The 25876-nt window shown below is 31.8% G+C and overlaps 2 long non-coding RNA genes across 2 annotated transcripts; both read left to right on the top strand.

Moving 5' to 3' along the window:
- The first annotated feature begins 1359 nt into the window (after positions 1-1359).
- Positions 1360-10659, top strand: LOC136276611 (uncharacterized). The gene is made up of 4 exons (XR_010715135.1): positions 1360-1483; positions 3131-3221; positions 4071-4223; positions 10172-10659. It is a non-coding gene; the product is annotated as an uncharacterized lncRNA (long non-coding RNA).
- Positions 10660-21642: 10983 nt separating this feature from the next.
- LOC105347939 (uncharacterized) lies at positions 21643-25585 on the top strand. Its single transcript, XR_010715018.1, has 4 exons — positions 21643-21786; positions 22695-22788; positions 23276-23425; positions 24457-25585. It is a non-coding gene; the product is annotated as an uncharacterized lncRNA (long non-coding RNA).
- The last annotated feature ends 291 nt before the right edge of the window (positions 25586-25876 follow it).

The following is a 25876-nucleotide window of genomic DNA, read 5'->3' as shown; positions in this document are numbered from 1 at the left end:
CATTAAAGACCGTTCTATGAGACTAAAAAAAAATTTACGACTTTGTCGTAAGAGAGAGAGAGAAATGAACCCAGCAACATTATTAAGTAGTAATTGGAAAAAGCCCCTTCATACCACTCAATAAACCCTTTGTTTTGAAGGAGAGTGACTTTTTAAATGTACTTAATTGAAACAATTAAGAAACTACGAAATACAAAACACCCAGAAGAAAACATGTTGTTTTAAAAATTGAATTATCAAAACATCTTTTAATCTAATGAAAGGAAACTTCGTGTTTCACATAAATCAATCTGTTAGTTGATAGGCAGATGCATTGTCTTCGTATTCTTTAATTGACCCTCGTAATAGGCATGCAAAATAATAGAGAAGGAAGTGACAGGGAAGAAAAAAAGAGAAAACTTGAAGGCAAAACTGTAAGGTATTAAATTGAAACAGTAAAAGAACCATGACATACAAAAAAACTTACCCCAATGCAAATAATTTGACCTAGATTAATAAATACAAAAGGTACATGTATGTGGGTTAAATCGTTGAGAAAAGCGTCAGAAATGACGTTGTTTTGAAAGACCAAATTATTAACACTGAGTGCAGTTGTAATTGTTTTGAAGATGGTCATTGTAATGGAGTCGCAATGCTGACAAAGATCTTAAAGAAAGCCTTAAAGTACTTATCATCGATTCGGCAAGTTTTTGTAAAAATATTCAAGTAACATTTTATTTTACGACTTAAAAGGTATTCTGAACTATCAGGTGTCCAGCTCTTCAATGTATGTCAAAAATACTATTTCAATCAAATAGTTCTTCTTCGCCCCCCCCCCCCTAAAAATACTCAAAAAGGAAAAAAATTAATATTACTAATAATAATTAAAAAAAATCTAAAATTAATAAGTTTCCATCTGAATCTATCAAAGTTTGGGCATATAAGTTCATTTTTTAAGAAATATATGACACTTCGTTCAATAATATGCAACTGTCCGAATCTTTTATAAAGGCCAGGTTAAAGATATAAAAAAAGAAAAGGAAAAGGAAAAGGAAATAATATTTTAAACGGTTTTTATGTCAAACACAAATTGAGCATTACCCTTACATAGCCATATACATACGTTCTCTTTTAAGAAGCAACTATATTATATGTGTATATAATTATCATTTAAATATTTTGATATGCTAAAACTGACCAAGAGTAGACACCATAACAAAAAGTTTAAAGAAAAGCGTCATAAATGACGTTCATTCGGAAGACCCAATTGTTGTAGTGCAGTCGATGTTGACCATTTTAATGGGGTCACAATGCTGCAAAGTCTGCAAAACTACTTAACTTATCAGCAATTACGCAAGGTTCAAAGAAATACTAAAGTCCTCTCTACTACTTAAAAACTCATATAGCTTCTATATAAACCTAAAAAACCGAGAGGATTTCGATACAGTCCAGAGCTATCCAAAGAGGTTCATTCGACACGGCGATGCATTCCTGCACTATTATCGTAAGTATTCTATATTAGAGATATTTATTAGAACGTGTGAATCGCTTGATTAACTTCCAAATCTCTTTGCAAAAGTTGCACAAGCTTTGTTTATCTTTAAAACAAATTAATTTTTTTCTGATTTCATTAAGGGCAGATTTCCCCTTAAATATTTCAAATGCAAGAGGTATAGCTCGTAATAAAAGTTATTTAAATGTTCCTATGAAAACCTAAAGTGCACAGTATTATGTTATGTTCTCAATATTCACTGAAATTAATCACGCTTGGACAGTCGGTTTTTTTTTTACAATCGTGGCTTTTTATACATACCTTACCTAATAGAGAGCTGCAGAACTCAGCATATCGCTCTACGGGAAAGTTTTGGTTGGCGCGGCATATTGACTCAAATTTCAATATGAGCTACAGTTCCACAGCATGTTAAGTTTAATCACCAAAAAGCATTGTGATTTTAAATTGTGTATCATATTCTTATGATTCTCATTCGGTTTTATTTTAGAAACATTTGATCAATGCCAAATTTATCGACGTTTAAAGTTAACATTGAGGTCTAAAGGAAAACCATACTTCTATACGGGTCTTTATCTTTAATATATAATCTACCCTTTCGTTAATAATTAAAAGTTCCCTTTCCATAAGAATGTTTATTTATTTTTAGGTGAACCATATATTATTAAGAATGAACAATTTTGATTTATTTAAAAATATTTCATATCGTAAGTCGTTTATAAATATTAGAGAGGTTTAGCAGACCAACGTGTACGTGTACTTGTACGTGTAGGTTACAAGTTAGAACTACCCGTACCAGCTCAATTACTTTTCTTGTTTAGCAGTTGTAACGTGTACTTGTATGTTTAAATGTTTTAATGTAATTATGGATATCCTCTCCTACTAAGCTGAGAATGTTGGTTATAAACGAAAAGTAGGAATTCTGCATATGTTAATTTTATTAAACATCATTTATTATATATGCACATTTTTATTTATCGCAAATTAATAAGATAACGGAGCCATTGCATGTTTTGGAGGAAGAGATGCGTGAAATAAAACTCCAGTAACATATTAAACGCTAATGAAAATTTATGTTGGTAGATATCAGTATTCGCATTGAGTATTCAGGCTTAAGAAAAGTTAACATATTTTTTAAAATTAATAGACAACAGGGAAACAGAGGCTACAAGTTCGACCTTACGGGTACTTTGCAATTTACACGTATGTTCATTCGGGTACATACGTGTAGAAATTCGTCATTACACAAACTGATGACGTAATGCACATATTTTCCGTTCTACACGTACACGTACGCGTACACGTTGGTTTGCTAAACCTCTCTATTATAAAGATGGTAAAGACCAAAAACAGGCTCTTGGTAGTCACTTAACTTCTTGCACTTGCAATTGTAAAAAAAAAATATCCTCTTTATAATGAATATAAAGAGGTTCGGTATAGATTGTAAGAAATGTGTTGATGTTATTTAAACATTTAAAGACCAGTTCTGATTAAACCTTTCTAAACCTTATTCTGCTATTTTTACCTGTAAGTTCAAAATAAAACAAACCTTTAGCTAGCTAGCGAATTAACAGTAGCGAAGTTAAAATGGTTTCTCATACATGACATGTACCAATATATTTTTCATTATTTCATATGTAGCTGCTGTTAGTTAATATCCTTATTATCATCCATGCAGTGGATGCAATTTTATGGCGGAATGCTGATCCAAGAGACTACTGTCCGGAAAGAGGTAGGCCTCACAGTTGATTAGAATAAAACCCCAACTCCAGTCATTGGAATTGATCAATTGAAAACTTTAAAAGAAACATATTACATGTAGTAATTATATTAGATTCTCTATAATTTGATGGAATCATGTATATTACAGGCTAAAACGATGAAAATGGTATTGAAAAGACCATATAAAATATATATTCATATAATAATTAAAATCAACAACATGGTCGGATCAACTATAAAGATACTAATCCAGTAAACTTTATATAAAAAGCACTAGAACAATTGAAGTAGTAAATATTTCTGGGTTTATTAACAATTACCTATAATTTAATTTCGTATAAGGCCTTACATCAATTTTTGAGGAAATTCACTCGACAGGACGCGTAAAAGTTTCTAAGTTGTGGTTTTTCTGAGAGTTTGACCCTTTCCAATTTAGTCCATTGTCATGATTTGTAAACAGCTTTTTTGGACCCACTCTAGCTTATTTCCTGCTGCATAAATTTGATGTATGTAGCTGCTTTACATTTACGAAACGAACGTATTTAATTTACTTTGTCTCATTCACCTACAATTTCACTGTATAATATCAAGCCGATTATCGTAGTCGTATGTTTAGCTTATGTAGGCCTTCTTAACATTTAGAGCAATTATATATTGCAAACCAATTTCAACAAGATGCAATAGACAATTTTAGATTAGTCAAACAGTTTTATGCAACCAAAAGAGTGAATTATTTTACAAACGACCCCCCCCCCCCCTCCAAAAAAAAAACAACCGTGACGAAACAAACAAACCGAATTCATACTTTACTTTTTATTTTTCATATATCTTAAAACATCATTGTTGTTTCATTTGTTAGAATCTGCAAGCCCATATTACTTTGGTACAACCGACTTAACATGTATGATGACAGGCGACAGGCGTAAGCGACAATTGCCACAGAGAAGAGAGCGAATTTGGGCGCATCGGTTTATTAATTACCAAGGACATTATTTTGAGTTTGGGTGCAATAGTAAGTACAACTTTGTTTTGTGTTTAAAGAGGCATGGTCACGATTTCTAATCAACTTTTATTATACCCGCACTTTCTAAAGAAAGTTCGGGTATATTGTTGTTACCCTGTTCCGTCCGTCCGTCCGTCCGTCCGTCCGTCCGTCCGTCCGTCTGTCACGTTTTACTTTCTCAAACTGCTCTTACATCTTATAAACCAGCAAACTGAACTCTTGGAGTTTGATTTGGGATATCATGTTGTTTTGTAAAAAGGTTTCAAAAATTCTCTGTTAGTCCTGGGGGTCAAATAATTGGTAAAAAATGACGTTTTTTCACAAAAAACCTTCTTCCTCGAACTCCTCCTACATTTTCAACAGTAGACAAATCATCTTTTGGAATATGTTTTAGGGTATCCTATAGATGCGCAATAAGGTTTCGGAATTTTCAATTTTGTCCTGGGGGTCATTTAATGGCTGAAAAATGACGTTTTTTTTACAAAAAAACTGCTTTCAAAAACGTCATTTTTTTTTTGCAGTAGCCAAATGATCTTCTAGAATATGATTGGGGGTGTCATATTGAGGTGTGATCAGGTTCCAGAATTTTTTTTTTTTATTAAGGGGATCTGTGGGCAACAAAAATGACGTTTTTTGGCAAAAAAAATATGGTTCCCAGAACTCCTCTTACAACTTTTGGAGTAGCTACGTCATCTCTTGGGATATAATTGGGGCTGTCCTATAGATGTGCAATAAGGTTTTAAAAATTTAAATTTCATCCAGGGAGTCAAATAGTAGCAGAAAATTGACGTTTATTACTAAAAAACAAAACATTGATCCAAGAGCTCCTCTTATGATTTAATGGATAGACAATCATATCTTGGGATATGATAGGGACTGTTATATAGATGTGCAGTAAGGTTTTAAAAATTTAAATTTCATCCAGGGAGTCAAAAAGTAGCAGAAAATTGACGTTTATTACTAAAAAACAAAACAGAGATCCTAGAAATCCTTTTATGATTTAATGGATAGACACATCATATCTTGGGATATGATAGGAACTGTTCCATAGATGTGCATTACGGTTTTGAAAAATTAAATTTAACCCTGAGGCCCATTACCTACCGGTACATACCTTTTGATGCCCTTTAAGGATCAAGAATATATATGGTTAAGGGGTGGGGATCTCAACCGTTTTCGAGATATTCGTGCACTTCCTGTTCAAGGGGGGTCATGACCACCCCCAGGGCCCATGACTTACATACCGTTTGATGCCCCTTGACACAAGGAACAAGAATATATATGGTTTAAGGGTGGGGATCTCAACTGTTTTGAAGATATTAAGGGACTTGCTGTTTGAGGGGGTCAGGACCACCCACAGGGCCCATGACCTACATAACATTTGATGCCCCTTGACATCAGAAACATGAATATATATGGTTTAGGGGTTATATGATTATAACAGTTTCTGAGATATATAGTAATTTCAAATTCCTGGGGGGTGGGGATGACCCCAGGGGTCAGATCTAATAAACCCTATATATTGCCAGTAACAGCCAATATATGATTATAAAAACCCTATATTATTATCTTTGTCCGTTTTCAAGTTACCATTTACAATAGAGTCTACGATTCTTCCTACAAGGTTCAATGTTAGACCCCACACCCTTTTGACACCCCCCTCCCCCGAAAAGTGGTTGTCTAACCCAAAATGAGAAAAATCAAACCAGGGTGCACAACTAGATATGCAGGCCTATCATATCCTAGAGTTTTGTACAATTCTGTTCAGCCATCTCTAAGAAACAAGTTCAGAGCAGGAAAGAAGAAAAAGAAGATGAAGAATAATAATACATGTATTAAGAACCGTACAAAAACAATAAGTCTTCAAATTTCATTCGGGAGACTTAATAATAAAGATTAAATAGAGATAGGATCATCAAACATCAATAATTTAAAGATAATTGACAATTTCTGATTCTAAGGGGGTCAGGATGACCCCTTAGGGTCATGACTGGTTTTATGATATTTAATAATTTCAGGAAGAGCACTTGGGATCATGACCTACATACCATCTTAAATGCCTTGAACAAAGAAACAATAATATAATATGTACATGATATATGATTCAATTTAAGAACCCAGATATATATCAATCATCTGTTTTGTAATACTTCCTATGTATATATACATGTACATGTATTAGTTTGTGTTTTGTTCTATACTATTCATGTTCATGACTGTAGTATGGCTTAGTCTTATTTTAAATTACATTAAAAAATTTTAAAATTGAAAAAATATATGACTTGGAACCCCCACTCCCAAACAAACTCAAATATAAACTGTTCTCCCCCCCCCCCCCCCTCCCCTCCCTTGTCGAATGATCTATTAATTAAAATCAAAATATAATTTGGGTGTCTAAAAACTGACATAAACTGGTAAAAAATGTTATTCTTAAAAAAATTATATTACACCTTGCATTATTGACAAATGATCTATTGAGATATAATCAGAGGTCATATTTCTACCTTGGGATCAATAAGTAGTATTCATTGACAAGTTAAAATTAATAACAATAAATTATTCAAATTATAAATGTTTATATCCACATCCAACAACCCCCCCCCCCCCCCCCCATCTAATCTGGTTAAAAAGATTCAGTCTTAATTTCTTAATACATTCTTACATGTGTACAGCTAGTAGCAAATTTTAAATCATTTCTTGATTGCTTTTTCTCTTGTGATTAACATTTTGGAAATTGCTTAATTCAATTTTTAAGGTTTATAAACAAAATGTTATATGCATCACTTCCATGTGTATTCGCCTATTTGGGGCAATTGTAAAGTCTCCTAAACAAAGCAGTGACATATCATTAGGCAAGGAATTACCCACATGGATCAAACACTACTGTATAACATATGAATAAGATAAAATACATTATTATGGGGGTTGGGGGGTTAAATACAACACCTGGGGGTCATTAATGTACTTTACACCATTTGATGCATCATGCATGCATAATGACATTAGAAGATATTCTGTATTTTCCTGTTTCGTGGGGTCAGAACAGTCTCATAAGGTCATGACCTACATTGTATTTGATGCATTATAATACATTAGGAAAGAAATACTCCTTCCTTCCTATTATAACTCATATAAAAATGATAAGTGTCTACACCTACTTACATGTAATACACAAATTTAATAAGAAATTGTTTATACAGGGTCAATATGGGGTCAACTCAATAGTGCATGATCATGCAGTCTGACAAATGAAAAAAATAACTTTTGCAACTAAAATGACAGAAACTTTACAAATGCGATAGGATAGGTAACGATGATAAGCTTATTTAAATATTAAAAGATGATGATACAGTATGCTGTCAAAGGGAGATCACATTTAGAAAGTGAAAGTAGAACTTATATATGCATGCTGGCATCTCATTATATTGCGCTACTGCTACTACATGTATTATGCTTACCTAAATTGGTCAACATCATAATGATAATCCAATTAAAACACAATAATGAATTCCTTTAGCTGATCTTAACTAGGAGCCTTATCCTTTTCTGCATACGGAAAACACAGACATGTATGTATGGGTGTTGCTAAAACGCGGAACGAAAAACGGAACGGAAAGCGGAACGGAATGGAAAATATCATCACGTTTATCGCTTAAAAAGGGTATAGACTGGCCAGAAACGATTTACTTTGTATCTTTTATTTATATCCAATGAATGATTATCAACATGTTGTTATCTTATTAATATTCATATGAATGTCTATCAATTATAGCATTGTATTCATTCGGCTTTAGTTGAGTACGAAACGGAAAAATCAAATGTATACGAATTGTGAAACATTCACATGATTAAACGAGCAAATTAGCTATAACTTTTTACTTATTTTTCTTATATGGTATTGCTGGCATATCAGCGTAACGTACGCAGTTAGTGAAAGCGTTTTATGCGTGTTTTGAGTATTTTTATATTTCAAATATGATGATGTACATGTATATACTTACATCAAAATTGAATTGTCGGTGTTCTAGACGATCTTTTATCATACAGACGATACAGTATCATTGAGATGGAAGAAAAAAAAAACCCGTAGGACTGACGACATTAAAAATTAAAATACAGAAAACATTAAAATATACCCGGTAATTTGTGAAACTAGTAATTTGTGAAACTAGTATTTTTAGCAATGCAATTTTGTTTACGTTTGCATTACTAAGCAGTTGTTTATTCCAGCAGCTATACGCTATTTTGGGACAACCCTCGTATACATATGATCCGAATAGAGAGCTCTAGACGTTGCTTAATTTGATTTTACGATTATATATTGGGACTATAGTATGTCGATCCCAAAATATTCATGCAGCACATTTGGACGATTTATAATGGAAAATGTTGACAATCTTTTCTCCATTTGGAAGTCACTCAGAAGACCTTGCACAATTTTTCAACACTATAATCCGGGTCTGTTGAAATGCAAAACCCCATAGACTTCTTTGTTTTTAGCCGTGTATTTAAACCAGCTGATAAGCTAGTGAGGACGTTTTAAAGAAAGAATAATGAGAATGTGTAATGCTTCTAAAAGAGAATCGCTTGAACCCTGAGGTATATATAAATATACAGCAAAAAGTGAATCGAGGATATTTTGGGACAGAATATAGTGGTCAATGCATGTACTGGTAATTTTGAGGAAATAAATATTCTTGAATAAATAATCTAATATTGCTAATCTTTCAAAAAATAAATAAAAAGGTACATAAAGTAAATCGTTTTAGCATGATTAACAAATCTATGAGGTAAATAACATTAGATAAGATTTTCCGTTTTCCCTTCCGTTCCGCTTTCCGTTCCGTTTTCCGTTCCGCGTTTTAGCAACACCCATGTATGTATACACGTGAACCCATCTAATCGAAGAGCTGGGTAAAACTAGTACCCGCTAATGAGACATGCAGACCTGTGTTGTGTACGTAACTTCAGACAAAGATCATTCATTTGTAACATGCATGTATTTTTATGACCTATTCTTCAAATCCACTTGCACTATTTTATTAGGTAAATAAGAGCTTTAAGGTGGTGCAGGACACCTGCATATTGTGATGTACATGTTTACTTTCTATTGAGATAAACAATAAAGTATATCAAATATTGATTAAATATTTACCCCCCAAATAATGTTACCTAACATTGAAGCGCAATGGGTTTGAGCGTTTACATGTCTGTAAGAGCATTGGGGTCCAAGGTGTATTTTTGGTACTTTTACAATTGATATAAATGAATTTTCATGGGGAGGGGGGGGGGGGTCTGGACCCCTCACTCCCACCCTTCTCTAAATCTGTGCACACGATGATGTTCATGTAGGCACACAGAAGCAAATCTAAAACCGGCAACCGCCACGGGGAGGGGGCATAATTATATAGACCATTATACTTTCTATGACATAAAATGTTAAGATTATTGATTAACTGAAAATTCAATGCAAACAGTTCTACCCCAAATTGCACATAAAGTGCTGCTCATGTCACGATGTGTATTATCATATGGGAAGGGATCTCATCCTTCAGTTATGAAAATTATAAATTTTAATTGTATTACCGGAGCTTGCATATAGCCTTCATTTTTAATTAAACTGGTACAAAACAGTGTTATTTAGGGGCAAACACATGGTGCGGGTATTACTGTCTAATGACAGCATCTAGTTTTTATTTATTTTTATTATTTACAACTCTTTAGTAATACAGTCTAATGATCAACCAAAATTTGAGTGTCAGTTCTAGAGAAATAAGCAAGATACAGAGCTCACAATTTCTTTTCTTGCCATCTTAACTCGTTATTGTATATAACCTTCTCTGATAATTTCGATGTCTTTGGGTTTTTTCTACACATACTACACATAGCAAAATTTAAATCGATTTAGACTGAATACTTATCAATACTTTTTTTTATCGTCTTACATGAAAAATCAGCTGCCCACATTGGTACGGACAGGAGCTACAATCATTGTTTAGGGTCAGTTGAAAGCTCTCCAGCTGGATACAGTATGCTGAGTCTCGATTGCATCAGGAACTGTACCTCACGCTACAGATGTACCTTTGGAGACTACCACTTACTTGATAACAACGGCCACGTTTTTGCCAATCGTCTTTCTCAAGTCCTCTGTTTAAATACACGATGTCCATCTTGGTGCACTGATGAGACAGCAGCATGCCCAAGGGTGCAGTGATATCTTCTCTCTATTTTACAATGGGCAATGCTACCAAGAAATATTTTTAACCTAAATCTGAGGTTGCTTAGCCCGAATATATCTAATTTTTCTATATTTTAAAGCATTTTTCATTATTGTTATGCTTCCTATAGTCAAATAAGTGAACGAAACAAATCTTTTTATAAAGTGAGCGCTAAAAAGTTGTTTAGAAAATCTTACATAATTAACACATTCTGAAACCTACGTCCCTTACTATTAATTGAAAGTGTTGAAAAAAATATTGAATAATTGATATTTTTAAAGAAAATGTTGATTAAATTCCAAGATTTAAAATTACAGAAACTCCGACGCCACTGCTTCGCAAAAAGTAGTACTTGTTAGAGTGTAAACTTTGATTACTATTGCTATGCCAATTTGCAGGAAAGAAAGTGAACTAAGATCTGTCGATTTCTTTACATTTTAATTGAATTGATATTTATTAAAATATTCCTATGAGATTTTGATAATTAAAATAAAAAACAAGTCAAGATTCCGGCCTGCAAGAATCATGATGGACGGTTTGAATTGCAATGAACATTAGGGTGGTATGGGACATCTGTCGATACTATTAGATCAAAGTACATTATAAATGAAATACTTTAAAAAATACGGTTTAAATTTTTAAAAATATTTGGAGAGGTAGAAATCGTAAATCCCTGTACACTTGGTTTTATTGTTTCTTGGAAAAACAATACGTAACAACATGGAAATTTCCCATACCACCTTAAACTTGTTAATTTTAAAGTCAATTATCATAGCAATGACATGCAGCATCTTTATGTATATGACCCTATCTTGTTGTATTGTATGATCAAATAACAATACAAATAAATTTTTTAACAGAATTTAAAAAACAAAACATGTATACCCAGGTATACACATATACGAAAAAAATATGTAATTGATTTTATAAGATAACCAACAGAAAATGTGATTAAAAACTATCCTTACAAAGAGATCAGCCATCAATTTTTTGTCAATTTTTATGATTTATCTTTTTGTATGTACAGACTTAAATTGATATAAGAAATAATAATTGTAAACAGATTAATGTAATAAAACACTTTTAAAAATTTCAATACGTTTTATTTTTTTATTCTGTAGTTTACAATATAGAGTAAAACTCTTGGTTTACTTTCACGTGTGCTCTAGAGGAGCAAATGTGACACTTTTTAAAGACCATTTATCGAGCCAAATGTGAGATAATCGATTCCTGCCATTGCTTTGTGTTTCTTGATTAATTAATTTTATGGTCCACTGAACTGATTAGTGAAATATTGCATTGCATTTCTTTCGGCCAGTGCTTCTTTTAAAAAAAATTTTCCGACCAAATTATTGAATGCTTATAAATTATTTTTTTTAACTTTCAACTTTCTTATTGCGTAAGACATACATCTTATTGCATATGAAATGTTTTTAACAGAATATGTGCAGCACATTGCATGGATTTACTGACAAACTGGTAATAGCAACAATGAATATCTAGAACAGTAATAATAGCATTGGAGAATTTACAATTCGACACATCAATTTAATTACAACAATTGTTGAATAGTATAACAATCATCATGTAGTTTGAAGGCATGGTGCAAGAATTTCCTTAAGTTACAGAGTTCTCTAACATTGTTTACATTAATTTTTGTCCAGAACTCACCATTAATGTTCCAACAAATGAATTTTAGTCTTTCACAGTGATGTTGGGTTTATAACATTCTCCACATCATCCTACCCCTCAATACATGTAGCACCCTCATCTCCAGCCTTTGTGCCCCGAATACTAGTATCTAGCTTCTCCAGCCCTCGGTAATTAACACCATCAATGCACAGCTTATTTACAAGTGTTGCCCTTATAAACTAATCAATGTTTTATTCTACTGGCAGTCAAATATAATAATGGAATTGGAAAAAGTTTTAAATAATGGATGTATATATATATATATATATATATATATATATATATATATATATATATATATATATATATATATATATATATATATATATATATATATATATATATATATATATATATTTCTGACCGAGTAAATAATAAAGGCAAGGTTCTTTGTTCAGGATGTTTAATATGTACAAAAAGGTGATTCTGTAAATAAATATAAACACATGTAAATATATACAATTTATACACAGTAATTCATTACAGTTTAAATAAACCTTTAACATTATAATCCTTGTTTACTTTCTGTAGACAATAAGAAAAGTTATAAGTTATTCAAATTAATACAATAAATACCTTGTGTGAGGTGTTGGTTTACAAAATCGCCCGACCCACAGTGAAACAAAATCCAAAGTTATCGGGTTTTATAATAATAGAAATGATCTGATTCGATAATACTAGCCAAAGGGTACAACGACCAATGGAAAGGAAAGTAAGTGTTCACCAACTCAATCCACCTGCGCACAAGAACTAGATTAACTTAATTCATAATTAGCTACCATATGCATTTGAAAGTAATAAATTTTGTTGTATAATAAATAATGGATTAATTTTAAATCTGCCCGCATCAGGCTTGGGGCGAATTACATTGTAAAGTAATGCATTACATTACCTTTACTTCATGTATTTGGGCATTCAATTACCATTACCATTACTTGATTTTCTTGAAGTAATGCATAACATTACCATTACATGAATAAAGTAATGCATTACCATTACCATTACTTTGTTTTGAAAAAGTAAAGCTTATAAAGAGTTTGTGCAAATGTTTCAAATATGAAACACTCTTTTAACATATCTACAGGTTCATGTTTAGTATCAGGTTCAAATTCAATGACTACACAAGAGTCATTCTTTATTTGCTCAATATATAATCATCTTGTGGCATAATGAACAATATATTACATAAGTAAAAAGATATTTTTAGGCATTTGGCTTGATACGATGTCAGATATGAGATAGAGACACAGAATTACATGCATAACAGAAAACAATTTATGGAATAATTTTGCGGTTATTAAAAGCTAAATATTATGGTGTCCGGATAGGGCCATTTGCGTTAGCGCGACATCGCGTTCAGATAAACGAGACATCGCAGGAAATATAATTGCCCCCCCCCCCCCCCCCCCCCCACGGATTAGGATTTTCATGATTTTGGGAATAAGGTGGGTTTTTTTAAAATATTAATATTGCTGAGGATTAGTCTAGCCCCCCCCCCCCCCCCACACACACACACACTTTCAATTTGCTTCCGGCGCTAGTGTACAGATATGCAAGTGGAACAGGAGAATAGACAATGTACTTAGATTATGCCAGCAATTCATTTTGTAATAAATTTTAAACTATTATCTGTATACTTTACAAGGTTATTCATAATTTGGAACTTTTCTGTTTATATATGTTTTATGAAAAAGATCATACGAATGACACACCAATAGAAAATTAAATTCATCTTCCACACAATAAATATTACAATATTATTATACATTTTCTTCGAATTATGAGTGTTCTTTTCAATCGACCAGTTAAAAAAAGTAATAAAAGTCTGACAATGTGGTAATAATCTCTCTCTCTCTCTCTCTCTCTCTCTCTCTCTGTTTTTTTTCTCATAATATGCATGCAATTTTGTCAAAAAAAGTGTTTATTCCCGACCGTATTTGATCACCTCAAAATTCTCAAACATTGATTCCATATTCCTTTATTTACAACGTCCAATATTTTTACATGTATATAATGATGCATAATAATGCAGGATTTGGAAACGAGTAAACACTTAATAGATAAATCCTTTTCCATCGATAAATTTTGGTATGTCCAAGTTAGGATTTCTCTTTTATGAAAAATTAAAGTTGAACTAACAGCGTACTTACAAAAATTGCGTTGAGTAAGAAATATAAGAAGCAAGGTATATAATCTGTGATATGTTACAAAGTGTTTTTAAGCAGAAATATTAATCTATTTGTTAACTTCCTAAAAAGTAACATCCTTGCTAATTGAAGAAAAATATGGATCCCCTTGGAGTAAAAAATAGACGTCCTTACTGAAACAGATAGTGTCAAAGAAGATCAGGCTTGTATTAGTGTCTCTCTCTCTCTCTCTCTCTCTCTCTCTCTCTCTCTCTCTCTCTCTCTCTCTCTCTCTCTCTCTCTCTCTCTCTCTGACTTCCATGTTGGAAAGGGACCTAATTTCACACCACTAGATGAGATCTGCCCCGATTCCAAAAATAGGACCTTTTAATTTAGGATTAGAATTTGATAATATGACTCAGGAAAAAAAATCCGCTTGTTGAAATACTGGATGCAGATAATCAATTAATCATATTGACTCTTGCTTTGCAGGCACGTAGCAGGGGGGGGGGGGGGGGGGGGCAGGGGGGCTGCCCCCACCCCAATTTTCTCGCAGCAACTAATTTTCTTAAATTTACATATAAAAAATTGAGTTAACATGGAGTTGCCCCACCCCCACTTTTTTGAGAGTATGTATAAAAAAATTGGCATGAAAAGAAGGAAATTATGAGTGCAATTGAAGTTATACTACGCCAGCCAGCCAGCCCCACCCCCCCACCCCAACCCCTCCCCCTCCCACGGATTAGGGATTTAAGAAAATTCGGTCAGCAGAGGATGCTTACTCCTCCTAGGCACCTGATCCTACCTCTATCTATCTTTTTAGAGATCCGTGTTGCTCTGCATTGAATTTGTATTTCGTTTTATGGATTTTGGAGATGGTTGACAGTTTGTTATTGTCATATTTCATGCAGCCCCAAAATTTGAGAAAGTGTCGTTTATTTAGATTTGATACTAGCTTCATATATTTATCATGTATATTCAAGAATGATTACGGTTGGTGCATAGCTCATTGTTCCTTTTCTTTTAATTGATTCTGAGAAGTTATAATTATAATAAACAAAGTTACGAAAGCTAAATGTACTTTTGCCCCATTAGTGCTATTCTGAGCAGAACATTGAGTTTGAATCAAATGTGACAATACCATACTAATTATTTTCGTCTCACTTTTATCACTGAACTTGAAAATTAAATGTAAATACGGAATATAGAAGATGTTGTCAATATGTTCTACTTAGACGGACGGCTCGCTCAAGAGTGGTCAAGCGATATGATTATATAAGAAACGGGGCAGCTGTACCTAGTAATGTACTAAGAATATTTTATGTTATTCAAGAATTGAATACGTAAATGACCAGGAAATACTTCACTTATATGAGATAATTACCCTCATCACAAAAGAATGCAACATTGTCATTTCTGCACGCAAGGAACATATTTCTACGCTGTAATCAACAACATTTATGACATCCAAGTGACGTAATAAAGCCATGATACTGAATCATTTTTATACAGTGACTCATTCTATAATTTTCAAAATGTTCACAGCAACAACCTTTACTATGATAGAACGAACGTCACCCTACCATCCACTTCTGTTTAACTTCTGTTTAACATTTTTTTTTCAAAAAGGACACTTGAATATTCTGGAAAATACATCATAAATGACGTGTGTGTTTTTTTTTTTACAAGAAACTGGGAAGAAACATTAACAGGGTTTTTTATTTTCAAATTTAGTTTTAGTGATTAATGATAGAATGGTGCAAGCTTCAGAGGCTCGTTTTACAAACATGTCCAATTAAATAGATCTATCTTAAGACAAAAATTTGCCTTTAGTTCTTATCTTAGCTACATGTATTTAAAAAATCTGACAAATTTTATAATTATGATTTTTTTTTTATAAACATGAGACAATCAGATATATGTCAGAAGGACGAGTATAATTCGAGTTGCCCTGACTGGAACTTTTTATTTTTCTCTTGCTGTTAGTACTAAAATATAACTTTCTTTATCATTGTGATTTAAAACAAAATTAACCATAACATGTGAAAAATTGTGATTGTAAAACATTAATCAGATGATATGGTAAAACCGCTTTCAAGACAGTAACGTTTTCCGGTAATGTAAACTATGCCTAAAACTGAAATAAACAGACTGATGTAACTCGCTCGGATATTGAACGCAAAAAAATTAACTTTGATAAAATACTTGAACCAAATCAGTATGGTTGTTTAATTCATATTTAATTCAGTTGTATAAATTTTATAAAATTATCTATGGTTGAAGAATTAGACTGGCCTTATTAATAGGAGAAAGAGTATCTTTTTTTAATTTCATTTGACCTTACTTTAACTTGTTTCAATTGCCATATTGAGTTTTTCTTTACACACATAGTCCTACAACATTTTATTTATGTTCCTATGTTATTTAAAGCCAAGACAACTGCTTTTAGTTTTTTGATGTATAGAGAAAACAAAACAGCTATAGAAATATATACACCATCAAAGGGGTCAGCATAGACAAGAAAACAACTGACTACTGTGTAAAGACTTTGGCAGTACATTATGCAATATTCTGACCCCCAATAGTAAAACATATAAAAAATCAAGGCAATGATATATGCCAAACATAAAAAAAGGGTGGAAAATAACAAAATACACGCATAACAGGATACACACAATAACAAGATACAAAGTATACCAATCCCTGACGATAGAAATAACGTGAAAATTATAATTATGGCGGAAGAAAGGGGTGGATGGAGGGTTTTCCCAAAATATCTTCTAAAAATAAAGCGTGGCGTACTCCTCTAGTAAATAGATCAAGAATGGTCACATGGTATTGAGGAGCCACGCTGATTGGTTTAAATATTATCTAACCCCGATCGTATTAAATATAGAATTTTGACCCAGATATAACCCGAGTTAATTACCTAATCATCATATGCCCAAATGATAGACCTAAGTTCAGGCTAACAAATGTAATCAAATGTAAACAAATATCATATGTGATAAAAACAAGAAGAAAAACACATGTCACATAAAAGGTGTTATCTTTAGACATAATTATAACTACTTTATATTAATGTTTTTTGACTAAATTTTATCATGTTATATAATCAAAGCTTAATCTTTATGTTTTTATTTAACTTCTGAATAGAATCAACTCCCGTCTGTAACAGGAATATTCACTCTTGCAATTCAAAACATTTAACAAGCAAAAAATCACAGACAAGCTTTATATAATTTTTGATAACTTTAATATCAAATATTCCGCAATTTTTCTTAGATTTATTACAGACAGGCTTAATATAAATTATGAACAACTTTTGTATTGGGTTTAAGAGATCTAAGCACTTGAACATCCTAAGAGTTTTCGTAGAAATTGTCAAGGGGAATATCAACTTAAATGATCAGAAAAAGAGACATATTTATTTGTCATGGTGGTGATGTGAATTGAATATGAAATATTTTAATGTAAATGGATGAACGATTATAATGTAGAGGAATAGCCGTTCAGCACAGAGCACCAATTGCTAGTGGTGTTCACATCCCTAATATACCATGCTTAAAATAATCCTATTGTTTAAACTCGAATACAAACTGTATTGCAAGCAATGGATGACAAAAGATATTCATATTTTAAAGCTTAAATAGTGTTTTCTATTTATTACCACAAGTAGTTGATGGTAATATACACTCTAAATCGCATAGCATAAATCTTTACAAGTAGCATCGTTTAATCAGATTAAGAGGGTTGTGTGGTCAAGGCTATATATGGACTAAACAAACAACTTCAGAGAAAGGAAAATATTCCAATTTTACAGCTAAATTATTTTGGTTTATTTTATCAATAGTTCATGATAAAAATTATCCTATCCTATTAAAATCATCTGGTGGACACTCCATCAATCAACCATTTAACCTTCTAAAAAAAACAATTTTAATTCATAATTCAAAGCGTAATATTTATTATTGCGACTATGTACGTATCCGTTATTCATCACCCTAACATGCACTTCTGTGTAACAATCTATTTTCTTAAAGGATACTTGAATACAGGAAAATACATCTTAAATGACGTATGTCTTAGACGAGTGTTGTTGCACTTCTGTGTAAGAATGTTTCTAAAAGGACACTTGAATATTCAGGAAAATACATCATCAATGACGTATGTTTTAGCCCCTACTAATTCTCTTCGTTGTAGTAGGGGCTTATTTTAGTCAGACTGGTTTTAGACAAGTAACCGGGGAAGAAACATTACCAGGTTTTTGATTTTTATATTTAGTCTTAACGATTAACGATAAAATGGCGTGATGCGCGTACTAACAATTTTTAAAGTATAGGCTGCGATACCTGCCTTAGATGATATTTTTAATTTTGTTGTTCTTTTGTTTTTGTTTTTTGGTTTTACCGGGGCTTTATTTTGGTTGTTTTTTTTTTTGGATACTGTTATATCGATCCAATGTTAAACTAAATTTGCATGCATATACAGTAAGTATAAGTAGGGAAGTTTAAAAAAAATAGGTCATTTTGAACTGAATAAAAAAGAATAAAGAGAGAAAATAAACAGTTAAAAATCGATACATATGTTGCATATTGTCATACCATTAAAATAGAAAATAGAAAATTACACACCTACAAACAGCAAGGGGCTGGGGTACGGTTACAACGTTTGTAATTAAAAAACAAAAATAAACACAAAATACGTTTTACAGACTGATCAATTCTCACTAAAAGTAAAGAACGGTTTTTGTTGGAAGCAATTCATTGTATTTTGTAAGAATTTTAGAAATTATCAATCATACTAGATTTTGACCTGTGCGTGCCCGGGTTGACATTGCATATGATATCGGACATTAACAAAATAGATACAAAGACACACCGTATTGTTGACATTTTCATAACCAAACTTTAAGCCTACAATAATGTTATTAATTTCACTTTACTCTGCTTAGTTAGAATAATCTAACTGTGTCTGGGACAGAACCTCACCACAGTTAAAATGCTTCCCATATACCCGTAACGTAGCCAGTAATTACAAATTTGCTCCAAAACGATTTGGAGAAAATTAACAAAGCTGCATTTTAAATAAACAGTCAAATTATTCATAACAAACCATTTTGAGGCTGTAAATACTTTTCATCTAATTTTTTTTCAAATTATTGAAGAATTTAACACTTTTTAGCTCACCTGAGCTGAAAGCTCAAGTGAGCTATTCTGATCACTTTTTGTCCGTCGTCCGTCTGTCCGTCTGTCTGTCTGTCTGTCCGTCTGTCCGTCTGTAAACTTTTCACGTTTTTGACTTCTTCTCTAAAACCACTGGGCCAAATTTAACCAAACTTAGTACAAGGCATCTTTATGGGAAGGGAATTATAAATTGCTAAAATAGAGGGCTAATCCTTTTTAAAAAGGAGATAATTGCGAAATAGTAAAAATAGGATGCATGTCTTTAAAAATCTTCTTCTCAAGAACCACTGCACCAGAAATGCCAATATTTACATAAAAGCTTGTATATATAGTGAAGATTTTAAATTGCAAAAATCGTAATCCCCGGACCAAAACTGGGGCCCCAGGTGGGGTTCAAAGTTTAACATAAAAAAAAATAGGAAAAATGTTTAAAAATCTTCTTCTCAAGAACCACTGCACCAAAAATGCCAATATTTACAAATAAAACTTGTAAATATAGTGAAGATTCTAAATTGCAAAAACTGTGACCCCAGACCAAAGCAGGGGCCCCAGGCGGGGTTCAAAGTTTAACATAAAATACATAGGAAAAATGTTTTAAAATCTTCTTATCAAGACCCACTGCACCAGAAATGCCAATATTTACATAAAAGCTTGTATATATAATGAAAATTCTAAATTGCAAAAACCATGACCCTCGGACCAAAACAGGGGCCCCAGGCGGGGTTCAAAGTCTAACATAGAAATACATAGGAACAATGTTAAAATCTTCTTCTTAAGAACCACTGCACCAGAGATGCCAATATGTATATAAAAACTTGTACATATAGTGAAGACTCTAATTTTCAAAATTCGTGACCCCCGGACCAAAACAGGGGCCCCAGGCGGGGTTCAAAGTTTAACATAGAAATACATCGGAAAAATGTTTAAAAAATCTTCTTAAGAACCACTGCACCAGAAGTGCCAATATTTATTTGCACTGAATTAGAGTTATCTCCCGTATTTACTTTGATGAAGAGAATATATGACAAATTTGAATAAAAAATGTACACGTACTTGTAATACCGTTTCTGAGTTTATCCATGCAAATGTGATATTGTGGAAACATATACTCAAGATCTCCCCGTAATTATCGTGAATTTAATACGCATGCGTAAGATTGTAAAATCCAAAAAATCCTGATGATTTCCGGATTTTTATAAAGAATTTTCGTTAATTATTAATAAGCGAAGCTTGATTGAGAAAAATTAAAAACAAATTGGTAATCTTCAATTACTTTCATTGTAAACGTTTCTGCGAAATTTTGTAGAAAATTATCTATGGTTGAAAAATTAGACTCGGCCTCGTTAAAAGGATAACAAGTATTCTTTTTCATTTCACTTGACCATACTTTAACTTGTTTCAATTACCATATTGACTTTTGTCGCCTTCTCTTTCCGCACATATTCCTTCAGAGTGTTTGAACCAAACTAATTTTGTTATACGTTTGTTTTTACTTCGTCAATTAAATTTGACATCAGATTTCACCCATATCTTCTGACCGCACGGGCTTCCATGTTTGTACCAGATTTATGGTCACAAATCAAAGCATTCGAACATCATCAATTTTTCAAACTGACGCAAATGCATTGGTGAATGTTTCAATTAAGTAATATTAAAGCTGCAATATTAATACATCATATTAATATATCTTTGTTTTCTTAATTTAGATATTCATAATCTATAATATATTATTCATATTAATGTTTTTCGACTAAATGATGTCATCAAATCTTAATCTTTATGTTTTTATTCACTCCTGAATAGATTCTACTCCCGTCAGCAACAGGAATATTCACTCTTGTGATTAAAAAAAGTTTAACAAGCAAACAATCCCAGGCAAGCTTTATATAAATTGTCATAACCTGAAATATCATATATTTTCGTAGAAATATTTCAGACAACCTTAATATAAATTTTGATAAACTTATGTACTGGGTTGAAGTGATCTAAACACTAAGTTTTCTTAAAATATTTAAGGGGATTATCCACTTTTATGATTAGAAAAAGTTTACCCAACAAAAAACCTTCAGGCAAGATTTATATAAAGTTTGATACTTTAATAAATTATGATATGGGGTTAAAGAGGTACAAACACTTAAAACATTATAATAAATTCCACTAGTTTTCGTAGAAATATTCACGTAAAGGGAATTTCCACTTTTATGATTAAAATAAATTTAACCAACAAAAAACCCATAGAAAAGCTTATATAAATTCGATAAACTCAATAAAGCCAGAAAGGGTATCGTTGCAGTCGATTTCTCAGCATAAAGGTTTTCTCATCCACACGATGCATCACAACACTTTTATCGTGAGTATACTTTATTTGAAATATTATGTAGATCAAGTAAATCGCTATATGAAAAAATGATTATATCTTGATATCTTTATCTAAAACATATTTGATATTTTACATCGTTTATAAATATTATGAGAATGACAACTTCAAAATCTATGAGAATGTTAATAGTTACAAAAAAGAACTTATCACTTTTGAAACATTTTAAGAAAATATCTGGTAACCAATAATTGGGGCAAAAACATTATTTTAATGTGTGATGAAATGTATCATTTCTGTAGCATTTTAAAGAAGCTTTTTCAACTTTTTGCCTATAATTTGAAAAAAAAACCCATAGACTTTGAATGTTAATTTCTTCAGGCAATAAATTTGGCATAATTTTGAAAAAATCCCAAAGGTTAAGATTATTCCTGTATGTATGCGTCTTTCTACCATCTTTGGACATATTTTTATGCGTGTTGTTTAAACATTTGATAACAGAAGTCTGAATTACACATAAATGAAAGCTGTACACTTACATAATACCCTCTCGAATGATAGGAATAGCTGGTTCCAATTTATTTCTATAAGGGGAAAACTAAAAATCAACATTACTTGATACACCAATTAATCATGTCTTATACCTTTATTTTTCTATTAACTGCTTTTTTGTTTCGTAAGAATGATGTAAATACAAACTGGATGAAATTTAGTGAAAACGAACAGTGTTCAGAATTAAGATTCCAACTGGCTTACACGTGAATCAATATTTTTAATGCAAAATTGAATGTTAATTTTGTTTGTATTGTCATACACGGCAAAACTGGAAAATGTCAACATAAAAAAAAATACATGTAACGTTAGTGTTACTTTGTAGCTTTTAAATGTTTAAATGATTCTCTCATATGTGCCAACCAAAGATTTTATCATTTCATATACAGTTGCTGTTGGTTGTCTTTGTTACCATCCTGCCTGCGCTGCATGCATGGTGGCTCGTCGGGAGGAATGGGAACAACAGCCAATGTCCAAGAAGAGGTATCGTCGTTCAGATGAATAAAAAAAACCAATCGAGCAATTAAATCGGTCAATTGAAACTCTCAGTACTATGTTATAAGTAATTTCATTAAATTCTTTAAAAGTATTGATTTGTTTTACTAGTACTTATTATCTAAACAAAAAATTCAACAAATAAAACAGTTTTAGAAAACAAGCTTATAATGAATTGACGCTAAGAGAGAAATGATTCACCGTGACTTTATTACATGTTGTCAATTTGACGGATATAACGAATTTCACTTATAACGAAGCATAATCACCCATCCCTGGCACTTCATTATATGCGTGTTTCACTGTAAACCCAAAAACAGACATCTTTACAGTCAGGTTATTTAACACTTTTTACGCGATTTAGAGAATGATATAAATTAGGGGAACAGTTATTTTTTTTCAAAACATATTTAACAAAATTTTAAAAAAATCTTTATGTTTGACTTTTTACTTCTCATACTCCTTACAACATTAGGATCGGCAAGCCCATATTACTTCGGCACAACCAACTTAGCTTGTATGATCAGTGGAAAGCGTAAACGTAGAGCGCCATCGAGAGGGGTCTTGGAATACAAACATCGGTTTATTTATTACCAAGGATATTATTTCGAGTTTAGCAACCGTGGTAAGTATAAACACTGTTTACGCCTTAAGAATTGTTATACGTGCAGTGAAAGACTGGTGCATTACCCAATCGTTTATAAATCTCAAAAATTTTAGCCTTCACTATCCTAGTAATTCACAAGATAATTTCAAAAATTTCACTTAACTTGTAGTATTTATCAAACAATAATAATACATTTTACTCTGTGTTGTCTTTCATGTTTTAAAATTATATATATATATATATATATATATATATATATATATATATATATATATATATATATATATATATATATATATATATATATTAGGGACATGTGGTTTGTGTGTGTATATATATATATATATATATATATATATATATATATATATATATATATATATATATATATATATATATATATATATATATATATATATATGGGGGACATGTGGTTTGTGTGTGTGTGTATATATATATATATATATATATATATATATATATATATATATTAGGGACATGTGGTTTGTGTGTATTATAATGTAATTATGATCCTTACTCCAAGCTTTATAGAGGGTCTGATTTTTAAAAAAATATTTATTTTAAGTAATTTTGAGTAATGGATGTATAAATTATATAGTTAGATTAGAAATATATTATTAAAGGATAATTTGATAAAAAGAAGAGAAAAGTATCGGGGTCTATATACTTGAGAGTGAAACTGAAAGAGTGGCGGTCCTGCCGCCCTCAAGCACCTGTACAACACTACAAATAAGTTAAGGTTATATGCCGAAAACTACCATTCTGTGAGAAGAGAGAACAGTTGGTAATTTTTTGATAAGTTGTAATAAGAGTCTATTTTTTTTAAAAGTACACCAATTTGTATTACTTATTGGACGGTTACAGGTAACTTATTAGATTTCATTTGTCATTTCAAGCAATGGAAGGTAGCAAAAGAACAAAGAATGATGCCATACTAATGTTTAAACCAAAGTTAAATTGACTGGGCTAGATATACATGTATATCAAAACATGAACATTTTTTTTTTATCTTCCTACGTGAAAAATAGGTATCTTCGTCCATAGGAATAGGATAGACAGTCATAGATGCTCAGGGGGAACTGAAAGCTCTCCAGCGGGATACAGTTATTTGGATGTCGAGTGCATCAAGAATTGTGCCCACAGCTACAGGCGTAATTTCGGAAACTACAATTTCCTTTCTAACAACTGCCACCATTTTGCCAATAAACTCTCTGAGGTCCTGTGTACAAGGAGTTCATGCCCCTCCTGGTGCTAACAATTTGTTGTTCGGCAATTTTCTTACACCTTTCATTACGTGTAATTACGGTATCTTTGTCGTAATATTATGTAGTCCAATGTCTTTTTTCTTGGCGATTTAAAAGTTTTGTTAAACTGTTTGTATCAATCGATTCAGATGTATATCTTAATAGCTCAGTGGTTAAAGTATCAGACTTGTGAACCGGAGATCATGAGTTTGAATCCGCCTTGGGCTTTTGTTCATGTTTACTGAATGAAATTTTTGAAAATATCATTTTTTATCTAAAATGCACATTTTTTCGCCAATTTCACATATATACTTCTTATCCATCATGTTTCCTATCATAATCAAGTAATTCTCTGCTGATTTGAGAAACTATTTCAAGGTGTAGTGAGGCACCTTAAAACATGTAATATATACAAACAATACTTCAAAGGCTAAAAACAAATTTTGGGAAGTTTTTAATACTTTTTATATAGCAATCTTTGTATTTATTTTTTTATAATTATTGTTAGTCCATTATTAATCACCGAATTGTCTTAAGATTTTTCCGTTTTCCCGATTACGACAAAGAGGTCCTAGTTTTCTATGCTCCTGTTTTGTATTTCTTCTTTGGACTTTCGATTTTTTTTAACACTGATTGTTATTACCGCATTTCATTTTCATATATTTTTGTAAATTAATTATATCCATTAGTTATAAAAGTATATCTTTCTACTCAGTACGTTTTATGCTTATCATATTTATAAACTATCGCTTTAAAAGTTAACGCAACTGGAGTGTTATAGATTCGAAAATGAAACGGTATTAATTTATTTTTTATTTTTCAGGATGTAATGTATAAGGAATTATTTTTATTTGTTAACTTTATTATATTGAGAGTTGCGGTTTCTTTGGAATAAACTTACAAACCATCACAACGTGTTTTCTTTTAACGCCAGAAATTCTTAAAGGCTGAATTCAAGTTGTACAATCCTCCCAAGCGAATCTGGGTATATCTTAAACAACCCAGAATTTCCCAGAAACAAAAACTGACAAACAAACAAACAATAAACAAACAAACACCCCCTTCCAAAAAATCTCGCAGCCCTAAAAAAAAATGTTGCAAGAATTCATGCTTATATTTGTCTTATTTTATGCTTGTTTGATTTGTTCTTTTTTTGTTTTTGTTTGTTTTTTTTTAAACAAACCACCTTAAACAACATAATCTG

This window comes from Magallana gigas, chromosome 6 (assembly GCF_963853765.1).
Source record: "Magallana gigas chromosome 6, xbMagGiga1.1, whole genome shotgun sequence".
In the NCBI taxonomy this organism is placed as follows: domain Eukaryota; kingdom Metazoa; phylum Mollusca; class Bivalvia; order Ostreida; family Ostreidae; genus Magallana; species Magallana gigas.
The sequence above is the reverse complement of the archived record's forward strand: the minus strand, read 5'-3'. Positions and strand labels throughout refer to the sequence as shown.